The 24,638-nt window shown below is 40.0% G+C and overlaps 1 pseudogene; it reads right to left on the bottom strand.

Annotated features, from left to right (window-relative positions):
• Window positions 1–14,220: 14,220 nt before the first annotated feature.
• Window positions 14,221–15,315, bottom strand: LOC102917754 (speckle-type POZ protein pseudogene; annotated as a pseudogene).
• Between the last annotated feature and the right edge of the window lie 9,323 nt (window positions 15,316–24,638).

The raw sequence follows: 24,638 nt of genomic DNA, 5'->3' as shown, positions 1-24,638 counted from the left end.
AAAGAACTCAAAAAACTAGATAGCAAAATATCAAACAATCCAATCAAAAACTGAGCTACAGAGCTAAACAGAGTATTCTCAACAGAAGAATCCCAAATGGCTGAAAGATATTTAAGGAATTGCTCAGCATCTTTAGTCATCAGGGAAATGCAAATCAAAATGACTCTGAGATACCATTTAACACTTGTCAGAATGGCTAAGATAAAAAACAGATGACAACTTATTTTGTAGAGGATGTGGAACAAAGGAAACACTCCTCCACTGCTGGTGAGAGTGTAATCTTGCACAGGCATTTTGGAAATCAGTAATGATTTTTCTTAGAAAAATAGGAATCCATCTACCTCAAGACCCAATGATACCACTCTTGGACATCAATTACATCACAAGAACATTTGCTCAACTATGCTTAGAGCAGCATTATTCATAACAGCCAGAACCTAGAAGCAACCTAGATCCCCCTCAACTAAAGAACAGATGAAGAAAATGTGGTATATATACAAAATGGAGTATTACTCAGCTTTTAAAAAAAATGACATTATGAAATTTGCAGGCAAATGGATGGGACTAGAAAATGTCATTCTGAGTGAGGTGACCCAGACTCAGGAAGACAAGCTTGGTAAGCATTCACTCATAATTGGATACTAGAATTAAAGCAAAGGATAATCAGAATACAATCTACAGCTCCAGAGAAACAAGGAAACAATGAGAACCCTAAGAAGGATGTATGGATCACCTTGGGCAGGTGAAACAGAGGAGATCCCCTGGAGTAGACTGGGGATGAGGTGAGGTCAATGGAGTATAGGTGATGGGAAATGAGAACATGTGAGAACAGGATTGTTGAGCTAGGGGAGGGACCAAGTGAGACAAAAATGACAGAGATATTTTGATAGCAGGAGACGTTATGGCTTGGGGAGAATCCTGGTGCTAGGGAAATTACCAGGAACCCACAAGGATGACCCCAGATTAGACTACAAGCAATAATGGTGAGGGTGCCTGAACAGGCCTACCCTTGTAATCAGGTTGGTGAATACCCCAACAGTCATCATAGAGCCTTTATCCAGTAACTAATTAATGCAGATGCAGAGACCCACAACCAAGCACCAAGCCGAGCACCAGGAGTCCAGTCAAAGAGAAGGAAGAGTGATTATATTAGCAAGGGAGATCAAGATCATGATGGGGAAATCTACAGACAAGTGAACCAAGCTAATAGAAACTCAGGAACTTTAGACCAACAGCTATAGAACATGCATGGGATCAGATTAGGCCCTCTGTGTAACAAAGCCAGTTGTATAGTTGGGTCTGTTTGAGGGTCCCCTGGCAGTGTGATCAAAATCTATCCCTGGTACATGTGCTGCCTCTCTGGATTCCATTCACTGTGATGGCAGAGGCTGACTCAACTCTGCCAGTGTTAGGCTAACTTAGTCGATTGAATAGCTTCTGAATAGCTTTTTCCTACATGTGGACCATCAGCAACTTCCATTCTATTGTGGAGGAAAGGCTAGGAAGCCTTAGAAGCCCAACTTTTTCAATAGAAGCCAATGACAAATGGTGTTTGGCAGTAATCCCTAATGGACTCGATGAAGTAAGTGCAGATTACCTGTCAGTTAATCTAGTGGATTCAAAAAGTACATCCTTTGAGATTTCCTCCTGTTATCATGGGCCTTGTATTCTTCCAGACAACCAGCTCACCCTTCTCTGCATGGTGAGCATGATCCAGGACTCCTTCAGTGCCTCTGACCAGAACAGAAAGCCAGGGATTAAAGTTCCAAGCTGCACATTGGCAGATGAACCAGGAGAGCTCTGGGAGAATTCCCAGTTCACAGACTGTTGCCTGGTGGTATCTGGCCAGGAATTCCAGGCTCACAAGTCCATCTTAGCAGCTTGCTCTTCAGTTTTCAGAGCCATGTTTCAACATGACATGGAGGAGAGCAGAAAGAATCGCATTGAGATCCTTGACCTGGAGCCACAAGTCTTCAAGGCAATGATGGACTTCATTTACACAGGAACAGCACCAGACCTGGACAGCATGGCAGATGTTCTGCTGGCAGATGCTGACAAGTATGGTCTGGAATGTTTGAAGGTCATGTGTGAGGATGCCCTCTTCAGGGACCTCTCTGTGAAGAATGCTGCCCACACTCTCTTCCTGGCTGAACTCCACAGCTCATGGCAGCTGAATACCAAGGCACTGGATTTCATTACAGCTCATGCTTTTGAGGCATCTGATACCTCAGCCTGGAAGGCATTGGTGGGCTCAAGTCCCCATTTAGTGGCTGAAGCCCAAAGTTATCTGGCTTTTGCTCATCTCCCTTTCTTGGAGCCCCCTCTCAAATCCTTGAAGCAATCTTAGGACCTGGTCAGCTGTGACCTACAATTGTCTCCCTGAAGCAGCAGCCAGTGTTGTTACCAATGACACCTGGCTAGCCTATGGGTGTGTGTAGCATTTCCAGTGAAACTAGGAAAAGTCAGCATGGTGGCTCAGGCTTTAATACAGCTATAAATGAAGTGATCATCAGGTTAAGGGAGGGAAAGCCCTGAGCTATGTTGTATACACTACCATGTTACTGTACTGGTTTGATTTTTTTCTCTCCTATGAGTTATGAACTGGAATACATTTTAGTTGCTCACCCGAAGAATATTACAACAGGATTTCTTTGTAGAAACTTGTCTGTATTGGACTGAGCAGAAAATATTGTAGAGCACTCATAATGAAGAAAATAAAGGTCAATATTTGGTTATAAGAGAAGGGGAAGAGAATGAAGACATGTTTCTCTAAAGTGAGTTTGTGGGACTAGAGAGATGACTCAGTTGGTTAAAGCAATTCTTGCTCTTGCGGAGGACCCTTGTTCAGTCCTCCTCTTGTCTCCATGGGCACATCCATCTCTGTAGACAGTACCTAACCAAATAAAAAATAAAATGAATAAAAATTTAAAATCAGTTTGTTGATTCCAGTAGTGTTTCTGTTTGAAGAATGCCATTTTAGTCCATCCAGCTCTGCTCAGCTTTGGAAGTTTGTGCAGACTTCAAACACACACACACACACACACACACACACACACACACACACACACACACACACACATCAATGTGAAAATACCTAATGAAACTCTGTTACACTCATAGCATGGTGCTTAGCCCAATCAATATCAGTTAGGCTTTCTCCAGCAGCTGATGGAAGCAGATACTGAGATCCACAGCCAAACATAGGCAGAACTCAGGAAACATCAAGGAACAGAGGAAGGCAGGATTGTAGGAGGAATTAAAGCCATGAGGGGAACAGAGCCCACTGATTCATGTAAATAGAGCTCATTCCATCTCCCAGACACCTAGGCTAAGAGGCAGTCAGAGAGCCTGCAGTGGTCTGTACTAAATCCTCTGACTACATGCTGTGGTTTTTTAGTTCAGTGGTTTGTGGAACTCCTAAGAAGGTGAGTATGAGGAGTCTCTGACATATTTGTCTGATCTTGGGAACATTTTCTTCCTTCTGGGTTGGCTCCTCTAGCCTTGATATGAGTGTTGTGCCTACTATTATTACACCTTAGTATGTTGTGTCCAGTTGATAACCCACAGAGACCTGTGCTTTTCTGTAGGGAAACAGAGGAGTAGTACGTGTGTGTGGAGTGGAGGGAGAGGATTCTGTGGCCAGATGGGATTGTATGAGAGAAGGAAAAATAAAAACCAAAAAGGAAATAATGAAATAATGGAAAGACATTTGGGGAAATATTTGCACAGATCTACAAAGGAGCAAAGAATGTGAAGATCCTTTTGTTCCCTGTAATTGCCCAGGAAAGGTGTCTTCAATAGAGAAGGAGGTCAGTAATCAAGTAGATAGGATGACCCATTAGATGGACAGTCAGACTCTAGAAAGCCATCTGGAGTTTTATGATCCAATGTGGGTTCAAATTGTAAACTTATTAGCATGTACCCTAGCCTGCTTCCATACCTGTCCATGCTTAGTGGTCTGCCTGGTATCAGAGAACAGATCAGAAGTCAGTAGGTGAAGGATCTTTAGAGTCAGAGATTCCTTACTCAGGAATGCAAGTGGGCAGGAGAAAAAGACTCAGAAAGGGAGGGTTCAGTGCTTAGGTAAAAGTGTGGGAATAAGGTAACTCTTTTCATTTGATTGTTCACTGGCAGAAGTCAGATAATTCCCTTGAAATATTGGGGTTCAATCAGCTGTTACGTGTCCCAATTTACTGGTATCTGGGTATATTTCTCAGAGGAGGAATGGGAAAAAGAGGAGGAAGTCTCCATGTCCCATGACTGCAGCCAAGAGAAATAAATAAAAAATTAAAATACCAATCAGGATCCAAGACCCCCATTCTGGGCATCCCTGAGGGCAGGTAATCTGTGGACCATCATCAGCACAAGTTATCCCAATCATTGTCACTAGAGGGGCAGGGCTGTTCATGTATGTAAGGGAGGAACCCTGGGAGTCCATTAACTAGAATAAGCATCCTCTCCAGGAAGGACAAAGTGTCCATTCCACAGAGGAAGTGGACAATATAGTCATCCTTTCACCAAGCTGTTGGCTGGTCAGCCTGGAGAATGGGGACACATCTGGGGCTCTGTGTTGGTCTCTGCTGTTGGCAGATCTGGTATTCAGCAGCAGCTGTTGTAGATAAATTCTAAATGGTCTTATTAAATAAAAAACACAGATACGCCGGGCGGTGGTGGCGCACGCCTTTAATCCCAGCACTCGGGAGGCAGAGGCAGGCGGATCTCTGTGAGTTCGAGGCCAGCCTGGGCTACCAAGTGAGTTCCAGGAAAGGCGCAAAGCTATACAGAGAAACCCTGTCTCGAAAAACCAAAAAAAAAAAAAAAAAAACACAGATACAATACAGGGGTGAAAGCCTTAGAGAGATCAGGGAAAGAGAAAGCCACCAGCCAACCTTACCTCACCAACACTGCTTTTTCCAAATGCAAGTTGCTTCCTGTCTACCCAAGCCTATATGCCTTGCTGTTCTGCCATCTGATTTGCTCTCTGTTCAGCTTCATCACTTCCTCTTCATGCCCAATTCTGTCACTTCCTGTCAATTGGTACAGCCCTCCATGGTTAACTAGTTTTGGAATTAAGGCATGCACCACTGCACATGGCTGTGTTTCCAGTGTGGCCTTGAACTCACAGAGATCCTGCTCGCCAAGTGATAGGATTAAAGGTGTGTGCTAACATTGCATTACTTCTGCATTGTGGCTTGCTTTTTCCTTTGATCTCCAGACATGTTTTATTTATTAAAGCACAAAAAATATTATTTGTCTAATAAAAAATAATAAAATAAAGTTATGACTTATATAAGAAAAACTATATACAATAAGTACAATAACTATATACTATGTATACAAGCAATAAATACATCATTATGTCCGTCAATTTGCAATTGATAAATTCAGAAAAAATATTTCATTTTCTATCCTATTTTGGTGAGTCTAAAATGTACCTAATTCACTTTCTATCCTATCTCGTATTACCAACAGAAAACTTTCTTATCATGTCTTTTAGACTTATACACATTACACCTCTTAGTGAGTTCCTTTTCTGAATTTATTAACAACGAAAACTATAACTATCTAATCTTCAAGTCCCTCAGAGACCTGAGAAGGAAGTAACATTACCTAGTAAAACAGCAAGTACCAACAAGTGACTTTTTAAAAATATGAGTTATTACAGAAACAGCAGGCTTCCTAGACAGTCACCAGAGATTTCTCTGCAACACTGGGGCATCGTCTTTGGCCTATAGGCTTAGCTTATCTGACAGACTCATTTTTGAAGCAGGATATACACAAGGCCTACAACTCAACCTCACATTTGGTGTGAGTATTCCATGTACCAGATAAACTTAAATTCCCCAGGACAGGCACCTAAACTACACAGAGAAACCCTGTCTCAACAAACAAACAAGTAAACAAAACACTTAAATTCAGCCAGTATACTGTCATGATTCAGGATTTTAAATTCTGGAAATTGTTGCTATTTTTAGAATTCAGCTTCCCATTCTTCTCAGCTTATGGGTGGATTCATCTGCTTTATTAAATGCCAGTCTACCATTGAGCAGCCAGACTCCATCAGCCTAGTTACTCCTCCAAGAATAACTGTTCCAGCCACTGTTCCACTGCACTCCAGGAGCCATTGACCTACTGCTTACTCAGCTACCTTTGAGCACTGTACCTTTTCCAGATTGCAAAGCCACTTCAGCGATGGTGCCATACTGTCCTGGCCTTAGAGGAATCCTGTTGCCAAGTTGCAACCACACTTGTCTTGGCAAGGATGGGCAGTCCCCCCACCTTTATTATGTCTTGCTTATCCATTTTGGACAGCATACTGTCATAAGTCAATGCCAGGGCACTTTGTTGCCCAGTGACTAACATTTGCCACAATGAAAGTTAGCTCCAAGTGCAGGTTCTTCAATGCCCATATCTTCTCTGAAGTAGATTAGTGCTGCCAGGAACAGACATGTCTCATAGTCATTATAAAAGAAAAAAAATTATGTTATTAAAACATCTTTAGATGGCATATTCTGTAATTCTCTGAAGGGTTTGAAGATGACCTGTCTATCTAAAATATATCTCTACTTGACCTTGAAATCATAGCTAATATGACTATAAGATCTATTGTAATGTCTAACTACTAACTTTCATTCCTTTACATCTTAATAGTTGGCAATAATAACATTCAAGGATTAGCAAATTTATTACATTGTTAAATGAACTGTATAAGTACAATATCCTGAACAAGATTAGAAATATACATACAGTATTTTCTAACAAAATCAATCTCAAATTTGTATCCATATACATAATTTGTATACAATATAAAAAAATCCAATCCAATAAAGTATTTAAAACTAGTAGTTGCTTTCTAGAAGCAGATATAATCTACATTTTCTTTTCTGAGTAGATTCAATAATCTAACCTTTATTCTATCATTTCTATAACTTTATTTTCAGAGTAGATTCAATAATCTACATCTTCTCTATATCCTCTTTTTTCTTTCCTTTTTGTTTTCAAACAAGAACCTCAAATCTTATCTCCTTTGTTTAGCCTCTTTCTGACCATTAACAATAACAACTTGTAACCAACCATCCTAAACACTGACACTTATCCCAATCCCAAAACCTTTTGAAAGAAAAAAAAAACACCTGCCTCAACTCTTGGGAATGTGGGCAAGAATCTTCAGGGGATCCTGAAAAGACAGATTTTGGGCTAACTGTCAAGTGCTGGGAGAGGAAGCTGGATCATTTGTTGTGTAGTCTCTGCATACTGCAAAAGTGCAGGGCTTATCTCAAGTCCTTGTTTGAGTAGTCTGTGAGGCTGGATCATCTCAGCTAGCCATCTTGAAATTGTCCTGAGCAGTTTGTAAACCAAAGCAGATCTTTGGGTGATGTGTGCCAGCTTAGTGGTTTTATTATTGTCCAGATGGAATCGTCATTGTGGGGCCCCATCATCTTTCTGGAGACTTCAAATTGCTGTTCGGCTTGGTCATGATTCCCTGCAGAAAACTGATAGAGACTCCAACACAAAAACATGTATAGGCACTTAAATGAAGCCTTTTTTCCCTAGAATTAGTTAGTACTCTAAATGACCATTAATATCATTACAAAAGTTAAAAATATTATGTATATACATATGAATCTTAGAAATTTTGATATAAATTCATACCTTAAGAAAAGTTTAAAGAATCAAAATAGAACCAAAGAATTGAGAATAGTAGCAGTAGAATAGTCCCTTAATTTTGGTTTTCTTCTGTCCCATATGAGATTGCTCTACTGACACAATACAGAGATTTTGCATTTTCCTTTTCACAAACATGCTTATGTTTAGAGAAGGACAGAGCCATTCTCCAACTCCAAAAACAGTTTTAATTTTTAATTGAACAGGGACTGCATAAAGATCATGTGTGTTAAGAGTTTGTAGAACACAGCAGAAACATTTAGGAAAATTTATGAAACTGTATATGTGATATACCAATAGTCCAATTTACTCTCTTTCTTAGGACAGTTTTTGTCTGGATGGTCTGTCTCTTTTCTCAGATGTCTTATTTGTCCAATGTTCTTCAAATTCCTTAGCCTTCATTCTCCTGAATGACAAAAGAGGAAAAAAAAAAAAAAACATTCCCCAAACCTAACTTTTGGGAGGTTCCCTTTTTTCAAATTATATCTGATTAAATGAAAAGGGATTTATAGTGGTATAAGTTAGTTTAAATTGGATGGTCATGCTGGTTAATGAACTATCACCTCTTCTAATTAAGACGGCCCTCTTGTTCAAATTGAACTTTTATCAATTTTGACGGTATCCACAGCTTTTCTCCTACAGAAACAAAAGCAAAACCTCCTCCCAATGTAACACATACACTGGTTTCCATTCTGAGGTCTGTACATCATTAAAATATACAGGCTCATTTAATTTTCTAGTTTTTTCTATTATCTAATGTCTCTCCGCAGCTGTTGTTCCTTTCTCATTAGCACTAAGAAAATTCAAAGTTAATAGAGCATTATGCAATCTATTTTGGGGGCATTGTTACCCCTTTTTGTTTATTTAGCATATCCTTTCGAGTTCAGTTTGATCTTTCCATGATTTCTTAGCCTGTAGAATTATGTGGTATACCTGTAATATGCTTTATATTGTAATAAGCAAAATAATCTTTCATTATACTCGAGACATATGCGGGAGCATTGGCAGTTTAAATTTGTGCAGTTATGCTCCTGATGGCCATAATTTCTAGCAAATTCATGATTACCAAATCAGCTTTTTCAGAACTCAGAGCAGTTGCCCACTGAAGTCCTGAATAGGTATCAATGGTGTGGTATACATATTTCAATTTTCAAAATTCTGCATAGTGAAACACATCCATCTGCCAGATTTCATACCTCTGAGTACCCTTCGTGTTACATTCTGCTGGTAGCAGAGTCTGACTGTAAAAAGAACAAGTAGTACATTTCCTTACAATTTCTTTGACTTGTTGCCAGGTTATGGAAAAAAAAAAACTTTTTAAATGTTTGCTATTGCCCTGATGTTTTTATGAAATTCTGAGGCATCCAGCACATTTCCTATCAATAGTTTATCAATCTCATCAATAACTTGTGCTAGAAGGCATGGCAGAGTCATATGGGATCAGATGTAAGTTGGTATAAAGGATGCTTCATATTCCTGATTATATCTTGTAACTAAATAAGTAACAAAGTTAATTCTGACTCATCAGGGATAAATGTTGCAGTCTCAATATGTAAGACCACGGTTTTAGCATACTGAGAGTCAGTAACTATGTTGAGACATTCTGAAAAACTACTAATACCAACAGATTAGCATATAATTCCAATTTTTGAACCAAATTATAAGGACTTTGAACCACTTTACTTAAATTTTCTGACTTATAATCTGCCTTTCCTTGTTGGTTTGCTTTGGTATAAAATGTATGGGCTCCAGATATGAGTGTTTCCTGAACAAAGGGAGCCAGAATCCAATCAGATCTCTGAATAAGTTGAATTCTCTCACTTTTGGGATATTTGCTGTTAATCTCTCCAAAAAAATTACTGCCAGCTCTTTGCAAGGATCACTTTCTGCCCATAATTGATCAATCGCCTCCTTAGTTAAAGGTACTACAATTTCAGCTCACTCTATTCCTGCTAATTGAAAAGTCACAATTTTCCTTTTAAAATCAAGTCAGAGATATCTCCATATACGTTTTTAATAATTTACTCTGTTTGTTTGATAGACATATCCATTCCAATATAATATCTTTCCCTGCATTAAAATTCCTGTAGGAGAATGCTTAGAGGGGAAAATAACCAAAATACAATCAAGATTTAGATCTACATGATCCACATGTTCTTCCTGTACTTTCTTTTCCACCAAGGCCAATTCTCTCTCGGCTTTAGCTAACAATTCTCTTGGATGATTTAAGCCCTTTTCACTCTCAAAAGTTTTGAACAAATTGCTCAGTTCCTCTTTTTTTACCCCATTTTCATGGATGGAAAATGTCTCCAAATAACCTTTAGAAGTCATTAAGAGTACGTAATTTCTCCTAATATGTACCTTTGGGGGTCTAATTTTTTGAAGAGCTGTTTTATATCCCAAATAATTAATAGAATCTCCCTTTTGTATCTTTTCAGGAGCGATTTGTAATCTCCAACAAGGCAAAATTTTCTTTAATTCTTCCAACATTCCTTCTCTCTGCATTTGAATCAGCTAGTAAAATATCATCCGTGTAATAATAAATTATAGATTCAGGATATTGTTCCTAAATCAAATTTCCAAACTTTCAATGGCTCTCATACAAAACATTGGCACAGGGTTGGGCTATTCAACATTCCCTGTGGGAGAACCTTCCATTGACATACCTAACTGGCTGTAGGCACCGTGAAGGCAAATCTTTCTCTGTCTGTTTCTTGTAAGGATAATGAAAAGAAACAGTCTTTTAAATTGATAACTATAAGAGACCATCCTTTAGATAATAAAGTAGGCAAAGGAAAAGCAGATTGCAGAGAGCCCATTGACTGAATTACTTTCTGAATTGCTCTTAGGTCCGTTATCATTCTCCAATAACCAGATTTCTTTTTAATAACAAATACAGGAGAATTCCAAGGACTGGTTGATTTTTCAATATAACGAGCATTTAACTGCTCTCGTTCCAGCTCTTTTAAAGCCTGCATTTTCTGTTGTTAAAGGCCATTGCTGAACCCATGCAGGCTTGTCTGTTAACCATTTTAAAGGTGGAGCTGTTGGTGTCTTTGAAAGTTCAGCAGTTGTTGTGCCCTGTTCTTGTACAATCTGCATTGCCTGGGACTGCTCTTTATAATATCTCCTAATATTTCTCTCAGAAACATGTGTTAGTTTATAGTTTGTTTCTGAAGTTAGAGAAATATTAATCTGATATTTCATTGTTGTAATAGATCATGGCCCAATAAATTCATAGCTATATTACTCATATATGGCTTTAATTTTCCTCTCTGTCCTTCTTGCCCTATATATTCAAGCCATCTTGTGCTCTGGTTCACTTGAGATAATGTTCTAATCCCTAACAGCTAAACATTTACATCCTGAAGAGGTCAATGAGGATGCCAAAATTCTGGTGCAACTATTGTAACATCCACATCTAAACCACTAAACCTTCCAAGATAGCATCATTTATTCCTGTTTTTAATTTTGGTCTTTGTTCATTTAAAGATGTTTGCCAAAAAATCTTTCTTTATGGTTTCTCCTGAATTTTCTGTTTTCTCTGCTTCCACTGTTTTATCACCTATCAGCCTGGATTATTACAATAGGCATTTGGTTATTTAATTGCTCTGAGAAGTGATTTCTTCTACAATGGCAGGAAAGGTCTGAACTAAATTCCCCATGGGGCCTGCATGAGGCCCTTAGGGAGTTTCCTAAAAGCAGAGGCAAAGGATTACCTTGTCTGTCACTTGTTGATCTACATTCCTTAGTCCTGTGTTTACTCTTCCTACACCTTGTGCATAATCCACAAGGTAGGGGCATTCTCTTGCCATTGTTCCTCAAACACTTGGTTTCTAAGAATGCCTGTTTATACTCTCTTTTCAAATGACCTTGTTTACCACAATTAAAACTTCTCACATTTTTATTTTTCCTCAAAGCTTTTGACATCACTCTCGTATCCACATATCATTATGTTCATGTGACTCAAATCATGGAAACAGAGAGCAAGTTTTTTTCCTAGATGTCACTAGGGGTGATAATGATTGATTGGTTTCTTTTCTATTTTCTTTTCTAATACCTGGTTCCTACATCCATGTCTGGGCTATGGAGAAAAATGCTTCCTGGTAAATACTATCCCATGTGGTCCATTCCACAGAGGAAGTGGCACAATGTAGTCATCCTCTCATGAATTAGTTGGCTAGTCAGCCTGGAAAAATGGTGACACCTCTGGGGCTCTGTATTGGTCTCTGCTGTTGGCAGATCTGGCATCCTGCAGCAACTGTAACTAGGTCAGTCATGAATGGATGTCCAGGTTTTTGATGTCACACATAACCTCTATTCACCTGCCATGGCTGCTTTGTCCATGGGCCCATGAGGCAATATCAAGGATGGCTTGACAAAGTGACTGACTACCCATCTAATGGGTCATCCTATCTACTTGATTATTGATCTCCATCTCTAATTGAAGACACCTTGTGTGGGCATTTACAGGGGACAAAATGATCTTCACATTCTTTGCTCCTTTGTAGATCTGTCCAAATACTTCTTCCCCAAATGTCTTTCTAATATTTGTTAATTTATTTTTTTTGTTTTTATTTTTTCTTCTCTCACAAAATCCCATATGACCATAGTCTTCCCTCTCTCCACTCCACATATTTGTACTACTCCTCAGTTTCCCTTCAGAAAAGAAAAGAACACAAGATAACAAAATGTAATAATAGTAGGCACAAACCCTCATATCAAGGCTGGAGGAGGAACTCAGAAGAAAAGTTTCCAATGTCAGACAAACAGTTCAGAGACTCCACACACTCCTGTTGCTAGGACTCCCACACAACCCCTGAGCTAAACAAGCACATTACATACATAGAGGACTTAGTACAGACCCATGCATGCTCTGTGATTGCCTGTTCAGTGTCTGTGAACCCCCACGGACCCTGTTTAGATAAATCTGTGTGTTCCTTTTACCTGATACCTTTGATCCATCCTACTGTTGTGCCCAGATTTTGACCCCCCCAAAGAGACCACGGAAGACCTTGGATGTCCAGAATGCAACAGCAAGGTTTATTCTGCAGATACAAGTCTAGACAGGGACACATTCCTACACCCAATACAGTGAGGCAGGGAGGAGTACCTCTTTCTTGGGGAAGTTAGTTTTTATAGGCAAAACCCATAAAATTTCTTAGAGGGGAGGGAGTTAGTACGGCTCCATCCTTGATTGGTCCAGTTTTTTCTGGGCCTGGACTTTATCTTATTCTAGCTTGTCTGTTTGCCTTGTCAGGAGTTTTACAACTCCTCTCCAGGGTCAGGTCATGTTATCTCTGGAGAGGGGCATCTCGTGGTTAATTGGTTACCATCAGACATCCTGACTCTGTTCTTTTGTTCCTGGGGCTGGCGCCATCATTTCTGGGGACTTGAAACTGACCTGGGTCTATCTATATTGAGATATCTTTGTCTAAGGCCCCCTTTTTGAGGCAATAGAGTGAGGGTCTTGTTGTGCCTAGATTGTGTCCCCAAAGCCGCCACTGGAGACTTTAGGTACAGAATGCAAAAGTAAGGTGTTGTCTAAGTATACAAGCCTCCAGGGAGGCTCTTCTAAATCTCTCACTCACAGCAGGGAGGTTGGAAGGAGCACTCCCCTTTCTTTGTGAGGCTAGTTCTTAAAGGCACAGACCATATAATTTATTTTAACCTACCTCCCTTTTTAGTCTTTTGGTCGAATATCCTGACTGTGTTTTCCAAAGTCCCTGTAGCAGATACAGCCACCTGGGGAAAAGGGGTCTAAGTTCTTATCTACACTTAGGAATCCTGGTTTAAACTTCTCTTTGTCTGTAGGGGATAGAGTGGGGGTTTTACTGAGGTATCACACTACAATCCTGTCTTCTCTTACTTGAGGTTCCCTGCACTATATCTAATGTTTGCCTGTGGACCTCAGTATCTGCTCTCAGATGCTGGAGAAAGCCTAACTGATGTCGATTGGGCTATGCACAAATGTATGATTATAAGAGAATTTCATTAGGGATAATTTCACTGAATTCTGTGTGTGTGTAGGAGTAAGTGCCCTGCACAAACTTCCACAGCTGAGCAGAGCTGGATAGACTAAAATAGGATTTTTCAAACACAAACAATATTGGAATCTACTAACAGAGTTTAAATTTTTATTTGTTTGATATTTTATTTTGGGTAGGTAGGGTCTACAGAGATTGATTTGACCATGGAGACGAGAGGAAGACTGAACAAGGGTCCTCTGCAAGAGCAACAGTTGCTTTTGCAACTGAGTGTTCTCTACAGTCCTCCCCACCAAGTTTAGAGAAAAAGTCTTCATTCATTTCTACTTCTCTTGGAAGGAAATATTCATTTTTATTTGTTCCTTTGCTGAGCCCTTGGTCATATGATCTTCTCAGTCCAATCCAGACATTGACTCCTTTACATCTCTATTAAGCCTCAGCCACCATGCTGTTTCTCCCTAGCTTTACTAGAAATGTTCCACACATCCCATAGTCTAGCCTAGTGACTTTGGTAACAACATTAGCTGTTGCTTCTGGGTTACAAGTATAGGACAAGGCTGACCAGGTCCTAGGATCGCTTCAAGCGTTTGAAAGGGGGCTCCAAGAATGGGAGATGAACAGGAGCCAGATAACGTTGTGCTTCAGCCACTATGTGGGGACATAACCCCACCATTGCCTTCCAGCCTGGGGTCTCAGAGACCTCAGAAACATGAGCTGTAATGAAATCCAGTGTCTGGGTTTTCAGCTGCCCTGAGCTGTGGAGGTCAGCCAGGAAGAGAGTGTGGGCAGCATTCTCCACAGAGAGGTCCCTGAAGAGGGCATCCTCACAAATAACCTTCAAACGCTCTAGGCCATACTTGTCAGCAGCTGCCAGCAAAGCATCTGCCATGCTATTGAGGTCTGGTGCTGTTCCTGTGTAAATGAAGTCCATCATTGTCTTGAAGACTTGTGGCTCCAGGTCAGGGATCTCAATGTGATTCTTTCTGCTCTCCTCCATGTCCTGTTGAAACATGGCTCTGAAAACTGGAGATCGAGCCGCTAAGATGGCCTTGTGAGCCCGAAATTCCTGGCCAGCTACCACCAGGCAGCAGTCTGTGAATTGGGAATTCTCCCACAGCTCTCCTAGATCATCTGCCAATGTGCAGCTTGGAACTTGAATACTTGGCTTTCTGTTCCAGTCAGAGATGCTGACTGATCCTGATCCTAGATCCTGGACCATGCTCACAATGCAGAGAAGGGTGAGCTGGTCATGTGGAAGAAGACGAGGTGCATGAGACAGGAGGAAATCTCGAAGGATGTACTTTTTGAATCCACAGCCATGGCCTGGCATGAACTTAAAGGCTTTTAGGCTCCTCATGGTTTCTGTTTTGTCTCCTTCATCATTTATGATCCAGAATTGGAACTTTGCCCAAACATGACTCTTTAAACAGCTGAGCAAAACTAGATTAACTGACAGGTAATCTGCACTTACTTCATCGAGTCCGTTAGGGTGTACTGTCAAACACCATTTGTCATTGGCTTCTATTGAAAAAGTTGGGCTTCTAAGGCTTCCTAGCCTTTCCTCCACAATAGAATGGAAGTTGCTGATGGTCCACATGTAGGAGAAATTCTGAAGGTTGATTTGAGTGTGGTCCCATCTCTGGACTGTCCCGTTTCCTGCCATTTCTCCTGGAGGTAGTTTGAATGTTAAATTGGATCCAAAATGAAGAACTAGCAATTGTTTTCTCTTCACCTTGTGAGACACAACAATAGACATGAATTAGATTGTTGGGTTTTTTTTTTTTTTTTGGCTTTTTGAGACAAGGTTTCTCTGTGTAGCTTTGTGCCTTTCCTGGAACTCACCTTAGAGACAAGGCTGGCCTCAAACTCAAAGTGATCCACCTGCCTCTGCCTCCTGAGTGCTGGGATTAAAGGCATGCACCACCACTGCCCGGCATGAATTAGATTTTAAGTTTTTTTTTTTTTTCCTCTACTCTGTCTTTGATGGTGCTGGAAACTTTGATCTCTGATATTTTCTATATAGATTTCAATACTTGCTTCAGAGAAGATAGTGTAGGCTACTAGGGACTCTTACATCACTCCATTGTTTGTCTAGATTGAATCTTGGTTCTGTAGTTAACTGGTTTTGACAATTATACACAGGTGTTGAAAATTTTGGAACATTTGATACACTCATATCAAAAAATGTTGTACTAGGTTCTCTAGAATAACAGAACATGCAAAAAGGATCTTTCTGTTTATTAAGGAAGGTGATTTATTAGAATGACTAAGGTCTGAAGCCCTGCTAATCCCACATTGGCTAGCTGTATAAGAGATAGTAAATGATTCCAGTACTTACCAAGTCCAGGAATTTGGGTGGTGTCTACTGGTCTTCAGTGTATCCTAGAGTTCCAAATATTCTCTATTGCCAGTGAAGAAATGGACTTGCTGCAAGGTGAGGGCAAGCAGGCAAATACCAAGTGCTTCTAGCTTCCATGTCCTTTTATAGGCTTCAAGCAGAGGGTGTGGCATAGTTTGGGTGTGTCTTCTAACCTCAAGATCTGGATTAAAGGTTTGTGTCTTCAGGCCTTGAGATCCGGATTAAATGTTTGTGTCTTTTTTCTCCAAAGTCTGTTCCTGAAGTGGATCTACCTACTTCAACTGAAGCAAAACACTTCTCACTGTAGCGACCTCCACTTTAGGGTTTTAGTTAATTCCATGTCTTGTTAAGTTGGGAACCAACAAAAAACAACAAAAGTGTATTGTGCTTATTGTGGTTCATGTTAAATAAAATAGGGATGGTGTCATTCCTACATAGCTGTTATTTCCTCTTTTAGGGGTTTTACACTAAATCCTTCCACTAACATGACCTGGGAAGATGCGTTTTCCTTTTCCAGTCACAGCTTGGAGATCAAGATGGAAGAATTCATTTATGGTGGTCAAGAAGCAAGGCCAAACACAAACCTCTGAACATGGCAGTGTTCATTCTATCCAGACTCACAGTCTCTGGGATGTCTCCACCAACTCTCATTGGTGGTCTTGCCACTCCCAAAAACCCAGATAATCCTCATTGGTAACACTTGGCCACATCCAGTTAAGTGTGTGCTATGAGAAGATTCTAAGTGCTTCTCAATTCCACCCTCTGACTGCCAAGATTCAGCTTTTCAATATCTCATAATTTTCATCCTTCACTGGTGAGTTCTGACCTCTTTAAACTTTGAACTTCCAGGCTTACATTGCTGGGCCTTGAGTGTGAGACAGTATTCAGGTTTCCAAAAGGTGCAGAATGTATTCAACTGTTACCAACAATGGGCTTTTGAGGCCATTCACCTTAGTATGTGATCAGTAAAATGCTCACCATATTTATCATCTCCCTTTAGTTCATCATGTCTTTTCAGGGACTTACTAAACCTATAGGTTATGACAATACCTTCAATGATTCAATCAACTCAGCAATTCCCAGCTTACCTCTCCTGAAAGGTCTGGCTCTGATGCTGTTCTTCCCTCATTCCAGGATAAATCAATCAACTGGTTTTGATCTCTGAAAGTTTGGTCCCTCATTTAGGAATCTTTGTTAGATTGCTAACTAGTAGCCACGGTGACTCTTCTTTATTTGTTTAGGATCAGGGTGCAGGTACTGCAGGGTAGGAGAAGTCTCTCATGAGGCAACAAACTCCTGTCAGGGGCTCAGTATAGGACCTTTTCATACAGTGTCTCATTCCAGGAATGGGCAGGTGGATCTTTTATTTCAGGTAAGTGGTTCTCTGGGGGACCTGTAACAGACAAAAAATTCAGGTCCCCAACAGGAGAAGGCACAGGTCTTATGCAGCAGGCGTGTCCACACACCAGAGAAAGCCAGTGGTCAATACAGCACAAGAAAACTGACAGTAACACATAGAAAGACTTTCACACAAACACAGAGAGAGAGACAGAGACAAATAGTGAGAGAGAGAGAGAGCGAGAAAGAGAGAGACAGAGAGACAGAGACAGAGACAAATAGTGAGAGAGAGAGAGAGAGAAAGAGAGAGACAGAGAGACAGAGACAGAGACAAATAGTGAGAGAGAGAGAGAGAGAAAGAGAGAGACAGAGACAGCGACAAATAGTGAGAGAGACAGAGAAAGACAGAGAAAGAGAGACAGAGACAGAGACAGAGACAGAGACAGAGAGAGAGTGTTTGAACATGGATTGAAGGCAACACAAAGTCTTTTTTAGTCAGCTGGAAACCACATGAGGTATTCTGGTTTCTGTTGCAGCAAGTAGCTTTTCTCAGGATGAGCTATTAAGCACAAAACCCATATTATGGGTTGAGAATCTTCAGTTAACAAGAAGTGTTAGCCACTATGAAAGCCATAATGTTACTGTATTTCCAGCAAGGTTTGAACATTTAGAGATATTCCCAGAACTATGGACTTTGGTGGATTAAGCCTTCATTTTAGTTGTGGCAGGGGTTTGCTGTGTTTTATAGAAATGCTGGGTTTTACACCTGGAATAGCACTTCTGTCACAGAGACAGTTGTACTTAGGCATGGGGGCCTGCTAATGCCTGGGCCTTGTTACACAGGTGGTTCTGTGCACCATGAGAATATGGTGCCCTCAGAGGTCAGAAGAGGCTGTTGGATCCCCTGGATAACTGATAACTGGAGTTACCGACTATTGTCAGGTACCCTTGAAAGCAGTAAATTGGATGCCAGTCTTCTGGAAAGTTATCCAGCAACTTTACTGCAGAACCATTACTCTATCCCATCACAGTTACTTTCTTAAAGAGGATGGAACCGCTCTGAAAGACTAGGGTATATTCTAAAGCTTTGGCATCTGAAGAATTTTAGCAGGAACTCAAGAGGTAACCATGATTTCATTTATACATCTTTCTTTCATTTTTGATGGCTTTCTACTCTGCATGTCTGGCACTCTCAGAAGCTATTCTATCGACCAAGTTAGCCTAACACTGGCAGAGTTGAGTCAGTCTCTGCCATCACAGTGAATGGAATCCAGAGACGCAGCTCATGTACCAGGGATAGATTTTGATCACACTGCCAGGGGACCCTCAAACAGACCCAACTATACAACTGGCTTTGGTACACAGAGGGCCTAATCTGATCCCATGCATGTTCTATAGCTGTTGGTCTAAAGATCCTGAGTTTCTAATAGCTTGGTTCACTAGTCTTTGTAGATTTCCCTGTAGCAGGAATCTTAAAAGTTCTTATTAATAAAATCAAACTCAAGGCAAGTTATTGGGGTCCATGCTGGTAGATCAGAGAGACAAAGCAAGCCACAGCTATCTCACCTCGCCGGATCCTCAGCTGGTTTTGTTTCCTCAGACTGGAAGCCTCTGAGTCCTCATCCAGAATGAATCTCAGCTGAACTGTGTTGCTCCAAAGCCTGAAAGCTTAACCAGGCCAAATGCTTAACCAGCCAAAAGCCTCTAGTTTCTGGTCCTCACGCCTTATATATCTTTCTACTTTCTACCACCACTCCCTGGGATTAAAGGCTGGCTTTCTGGGATTAAAGGCGTGTCACCATGCTTGGCTGTTTCCAATGTGGCCTTGAACTCACAGAGATCCAGAGGGATTTCTATCTCTGGAATGCTAGGATTAAAGGTGTGAGTGCCACCATTTTCTAGCCTTTGTATCTAGTGGCTGTCTGTTCTCTGACCCCAGATAAATTTATTAAGGTACACAATATTTTGGGGAACACAATACCACCACATTTCCCCATCATGATCTTGATTTCCCTTGCTAATATAATCACTCTTCCTTCTCTTTGACTGGACTCCTGGAGTTCGGCTTGGTGCTTGGTTGTGGGTCTCTGCATCTGCATTAATCAGTTACTGGATAAAGGCTCTATGATGACAGTTGGGGTATTCACCAACCTGATTACAAGGATAGGCCAGTTCATGCAGCCTCACCATTATTGCTTGTAGTCATCCCCAGTCTACTCTATGGGATCTCCTCTGTTTCCCCTTCCCAAGATGATCTGTAACCCTCTTAGGGTTCTCCTTGTTTCCTAGTTTCTCTGGAGCTGTAGATTGTATTCTGATTATCCTTTGCTTTAACTCTAGTATCCAATTATGAGTGAATGTTTACCAAGCTTGTCTTCCTGAGTCTGGGTCACCTCACTCACAATGACATTTTCTAGTCCCATCCATTTGCCTGCAAATTTTATAATGTCATTTTTTTTTTAAAGCTGAGTAATACTCTATTTTGTATATATACCACATTTTCTTCATCTGTTCTTTAGTTGAGGGGGATCTTGGTTGCTTCCAGGTTCTGGCTGTTATGAATAATGCTGCTTTAAACATAGTTGAGCAAATGTTCTTGTGATGTAATTGATGTCCAAGAGTGGTATCATTGGGTCTTGAGGTAGATGGGTTCCTATTTTTCTAAGAAAAATCATTACTGATTTCCAAAATGCCTGTGCAAGATTACACTCTCACCATCAGTGGAGGAGTGTTTCCTTTGTTCCACATCCTCTACAAAATAAGTTGTCATCTGTTTTTTATCTTAGCCATTTTGACAAGTGTAAAATGGTATCTCAGAGTCATTTTGATTTGCATTTCCCCAATGACTAAAGATGCTGAGCAATTCCTTAAATATCTTTCAGCCATTTGGGATTCTTCTGTTGAGAATACTCTGTTTAGCTCTGTAGCTCATTTTTAAATTGGATTGTTTGATATTTTCTATCTAGTTTTTTGAGTTCTTTATATATTTTAGAGATCAGCCCTTTGTTAGATGGGGGGGTTCCAATTCTTTAGGCTGTCATTGTTTCTTATTACTGTGTCCTTTGCCTTACAGAAGCTTCTCAGTTTCAAGAGGTCCCATTTATTAATTGTTGCTCTCAGTGTCTGTGCTACTGGGGTTAAATTTAGGAAGTGGTCTCCTGTCCCAATGCTTTCTAGAATACTTCCTACTTTCTCCTCTATCAGGTTCAGTGTAGCTGAATTTATGTTGAGGTCTTCCATCCATTTGTATTTGAGTTTTGTTCGTGTTGATATTTATGGATCTATTTGCAATGTTCAACATGTTGATATCCAGTTATGCCAGCACTATTTTTTGAAGATACTTTCTCTTTTACATTGTACAATTTTGAGTTCTTCGTCAAAAAAAAAAAAAAAAAAAAAAGGTGTTCACAAGTGTGTGGATTGATTTAAGGGTCTTCACTTTGATTCTTTTAGTTCACATGTGGGTTTTTATGTGAATGCCAATTTGTTTTTATTACTCTAGTTCTATAGTAGAGCTTGTGGTCAGGGATCATGATGCCTCCAGAGGTTGCTTTATTGTCAAGGATTGGTTCAGATATCCTAGTTTTACTGTTTTTCCATATCAAGCTCAGTATTGTTCTTTTGGGGTCTGTGAAGATTTGACTTGGCATTTTGATGAGGACTGCATGAATTTGTAGACTGATTTTGAAAAGGTTGCCATTTTTACTATGTTGATTCTACCTATCCATGAACATGGCAGATCTTTCCATTTTCTGATATCTTCTTCAATGACTTTTAGTCCTTGTCATACAGGTATTTTACTTGTTTGGTTAAAGTTACCCCAAGGTATTTTGTAGGGCCCTGGCCCCCTGTTTGGGTAGCACTTGCTTTGCTTGCTGACCTTGACCTTGATGTCCTCCCTATGCTAATTCCCTGCCAGTTTCCACTCTCCTGAATGCTTAAGGGAAGGTCCTTGTTTGTGTATCCTGCATATTGTGCTTTAACAGCTTAGATGCAAGATTGTAAACATCAGTAGCTAACTTCTGCCTCTGGGGTTCTCCCATTGTGCTGTAAGCCTGTGTTTAAGGTTTCCTCCCTCTTTCAATAAACAGCATTTGGCATTCTGCTGAAGTGAATGACCAGCTGTCTTTTGTCTCTGTTTTTTGATCCACAGCCCCTCATTCGGACAATGTAAACAGGTGGTGGTAGGGCTGGCTTTATCACTACAATATTATTTGTGGCTGTATCAAAGGGTGATGTTTCTCTGATTTTTTCTCAACCCATTTGTCATAGGAGGGCTACTGATCTTTTTAAATTAATTGTGTCTCCTGCCACATTACTGAGGGTGTTTACCAGTTGTAGGTGTTCCCTGGTAGAATTTTTGGGGCTACGTATATATACAATCATATTATCTGTAAAGAGCAAATGTTTGCTATCTTCCTTTCCAACTTGTTTCCCCTTGATCTTCTTTTGTTGTCTTATTACTCTAGCTAGAACTTCAAGTGCTATTTTGAATAGATATGGGGAGAGTGCACAGGCTTGTATTGTTCCTGATTTTAGTGGAATCACTTTGAGTTTCTTTCCATTTATTTGATGTTGGTTGATGGCTTGGTATAAATTACTTTTATTATGGTTAGGTATGTTCCTTGTATTCCTGATTTCTCCAGGAACTTTATCATGAAGGGGTGTTGGATTTTGTTAAAGGCTTTTTCAGCATCTAATGAGATGATCATGTGGGATTTTTTTCTTTCAGATTGTTTATATGATGGATTACATTGTCAGATTTTTGTATGTTGAACCACCCCTGTATCTCTTAGATGAAACCTACTTGATCATAATGGATGATTTTTTTAATGTGTTCTTGGATTCAGTTTGCCAGCATTTTATTGAATATTTTTGCATCAATGTTCATGAGTGAGATTGGTCTGTAATTTTTTTTCTTTGTGGCATCTTTGTGTGTTTTGGATATCAGGGTAACTGTAGCCTCACAGAAAGAGTTTGACAATGTTCCTTCTGTTTTTATTGTGTGGAACAATTTGAGAAGTATTGATACTAGCTCTTCTTTGACATTCTGGTAGAATTCTGCACTGAAACCATCTGACAAGTGGCTTTTTTTTTTTTTTGCTTGGGAGAATTTTAATGACTGCTTCTGTTTCTTTAGGGGTTATAGGTCTATTAAAATTGCTTACCTGGTTCTCTCTCAAATTTGCTATCCAGATTTCAATATTAGTTTCAGAGAAGACAGTCTAGACTACTAGGGACTGTTACATCACTCCATTTTTCTCTAGGTTTCATCTAAGGTCAATAGGTAACTAGTTTTGACCATTATTCACAACTGTTGAATAATTTGGGACATTTTATTCATACATATAAAAAAGTGTTGTAGTAGTGTACACAAAAGTACCAGAATTTACATAATAAATCTTTCTATAGATGAGGGAGGGGTATTTATTAGCATGACTTGGGACTACAGTCCTGTAATTCCACAATAGATATTTATGAAGGGGAAGTACAAGAATCCCATAGTTATTCAGTCTAGGAGGTTGGACAGCTGAGCTGTATTCAATATATTTTGGCATTCCAGAGAAGTATTCTCTAAAGAGAGGAAAGGAATGGACTTGCTGCAAGGTGAGGGCAAGGAGGCAAAGAGCAACAACAGAGGGTATGGCTAAATTTAGGGTGTGCCTTCCAAAATCAAGATATGTATTAAAGGTGTGTGTGTGTCTTCAGGCCCTGAGATCCGGATTAAATATTTATCTCTTCCTACCTCCAAATACAGATTGTAAGTGGATCTAACTCTGCTACTTAAGCAGAAAATCTCAGAGATGTGTCCTCCATTTTAGGATTTTAGTTCTTTCCATAAGAAGTCAAGTTGGAAACCAAGAATAAAAATCATAAGTGAATTTTGCTATGTATTTTGTGTTATGTATAGTCTTAAATGCTTCTCAATTTAATCATTTTGATTGATTAGATTCAGCCTCCTGATACCTTATATTTCACTCACAGTTGTGAGTTCTCTCCTCTTCAAACTTTCAACTTCCATGCTTACTCTGTAGTGTCTTAAAAGTAAGAAAGTATTCTGGTTTGCAGCAGAAGATATTAAACAGTTATGAGGATGCATTTTGAGATGGTTCCTTTTCAAAATGTGATCTGTAAATGCTCCCAACAATTATCATGCTCATTTCTATGAAGTACAGAATGTGATCAACAGAAACCATAGAGGTAGGGGCTTTGAATGGTTCCCACTCTGTAGTGTGATCAGGAATATGTTCCCTTCACCTCATCTCTCTCCAGTTAGTCCTGTCTTAGAGAGACTCTCTAAGCCTAAAGTACACAGAAATAAATTCAGATTCAATCAGCTCAGTCATTCTCAGTCTGGCTCTTCTGTTAGTCTTACTTTCTGTTAATATAGGATAAAGCATCATTTGACCATTATTCACAACTCATTTATGGAGAGGCACAGGTGGAGCTTTTCTTTTTCCCAATGGTAGGGGTTCCACAGGGCAAACTGATTTAGTCAAAAATACTCAGATTCCCAACAGTAAGAGGTGCATGTATTAAGCCTGCCGGGAGATGTCCTCCTAGCTGCGAGAGCCACTGTTCATTAAAGGAAAACAAAACTGAGAGAACCACAATGAAACTCACACAAACACACACACACACACACACACACACACACACACACACACACACACACACACACCATAGGACTTTCTAGCACATATTCATACATGTGAACAGATATGAGGAACAAAGGCGAAGTATCAAACAATTTCTAAACCATGGGGAATAGCCCCATGACATACCTCTCTTATGTGTCCACACAGAATGTGCTTTAACAAGACATTCCTCCAGACTTGAGAGTCCAAATAACTTTCTAATCTATTTCCTTTTTGTGTGGAAGTTTTATGCAGCAATTGATTAAAGGGAGGATTGGATGCCTAGATTAGAATGGGCACAACCTGGAGCTCTTGTACTCCATACCCATGCCCACTCCCAGGGGCCCTCAGTCCACCACTGTGTCCACTTCCGGTCTATGGAATCTCAGTAGTATCTTCAGAAATTTAGGATAGCCACCAGAGAAGACCTCTGGGACATGGATCTACTCCAATAGAAAGTCTGTATTTACAGGCTGACAATTACACTGGTTATTCAGGAACCTACTGTACCAGTCTCAAATCCAGTCTCAAAGACTACTTGAATAAGGACTTGAGATAAACCCTGAACTTTGGCATTATACACAGACTGGATAATGAAGGATCGAGTTACCTTTCCTAGAATTTGACAATTAACCTAAAATTTTTCTTTCA

Source organism: Peromyscus maniculatus, chromosome 6 (assembly GCF_049852395.1).
Source record: "Peromyscus maniculatus bairdii isolate BWxNUB_F1_BW_parent chromosome 6, HU_Pman_BW_mat_3.1, whole genome shotgun sequence".
Classification (NCBI taxonomy): Eukaryota; Metazoa; Chordata; class Mammalia; order Rodentia; family Cricetidae; genus Peromyscus; species Peromyscus maniculatus.
This window is presented reverse-complemented; position numbering and strand designations above follow the sequence as displayed.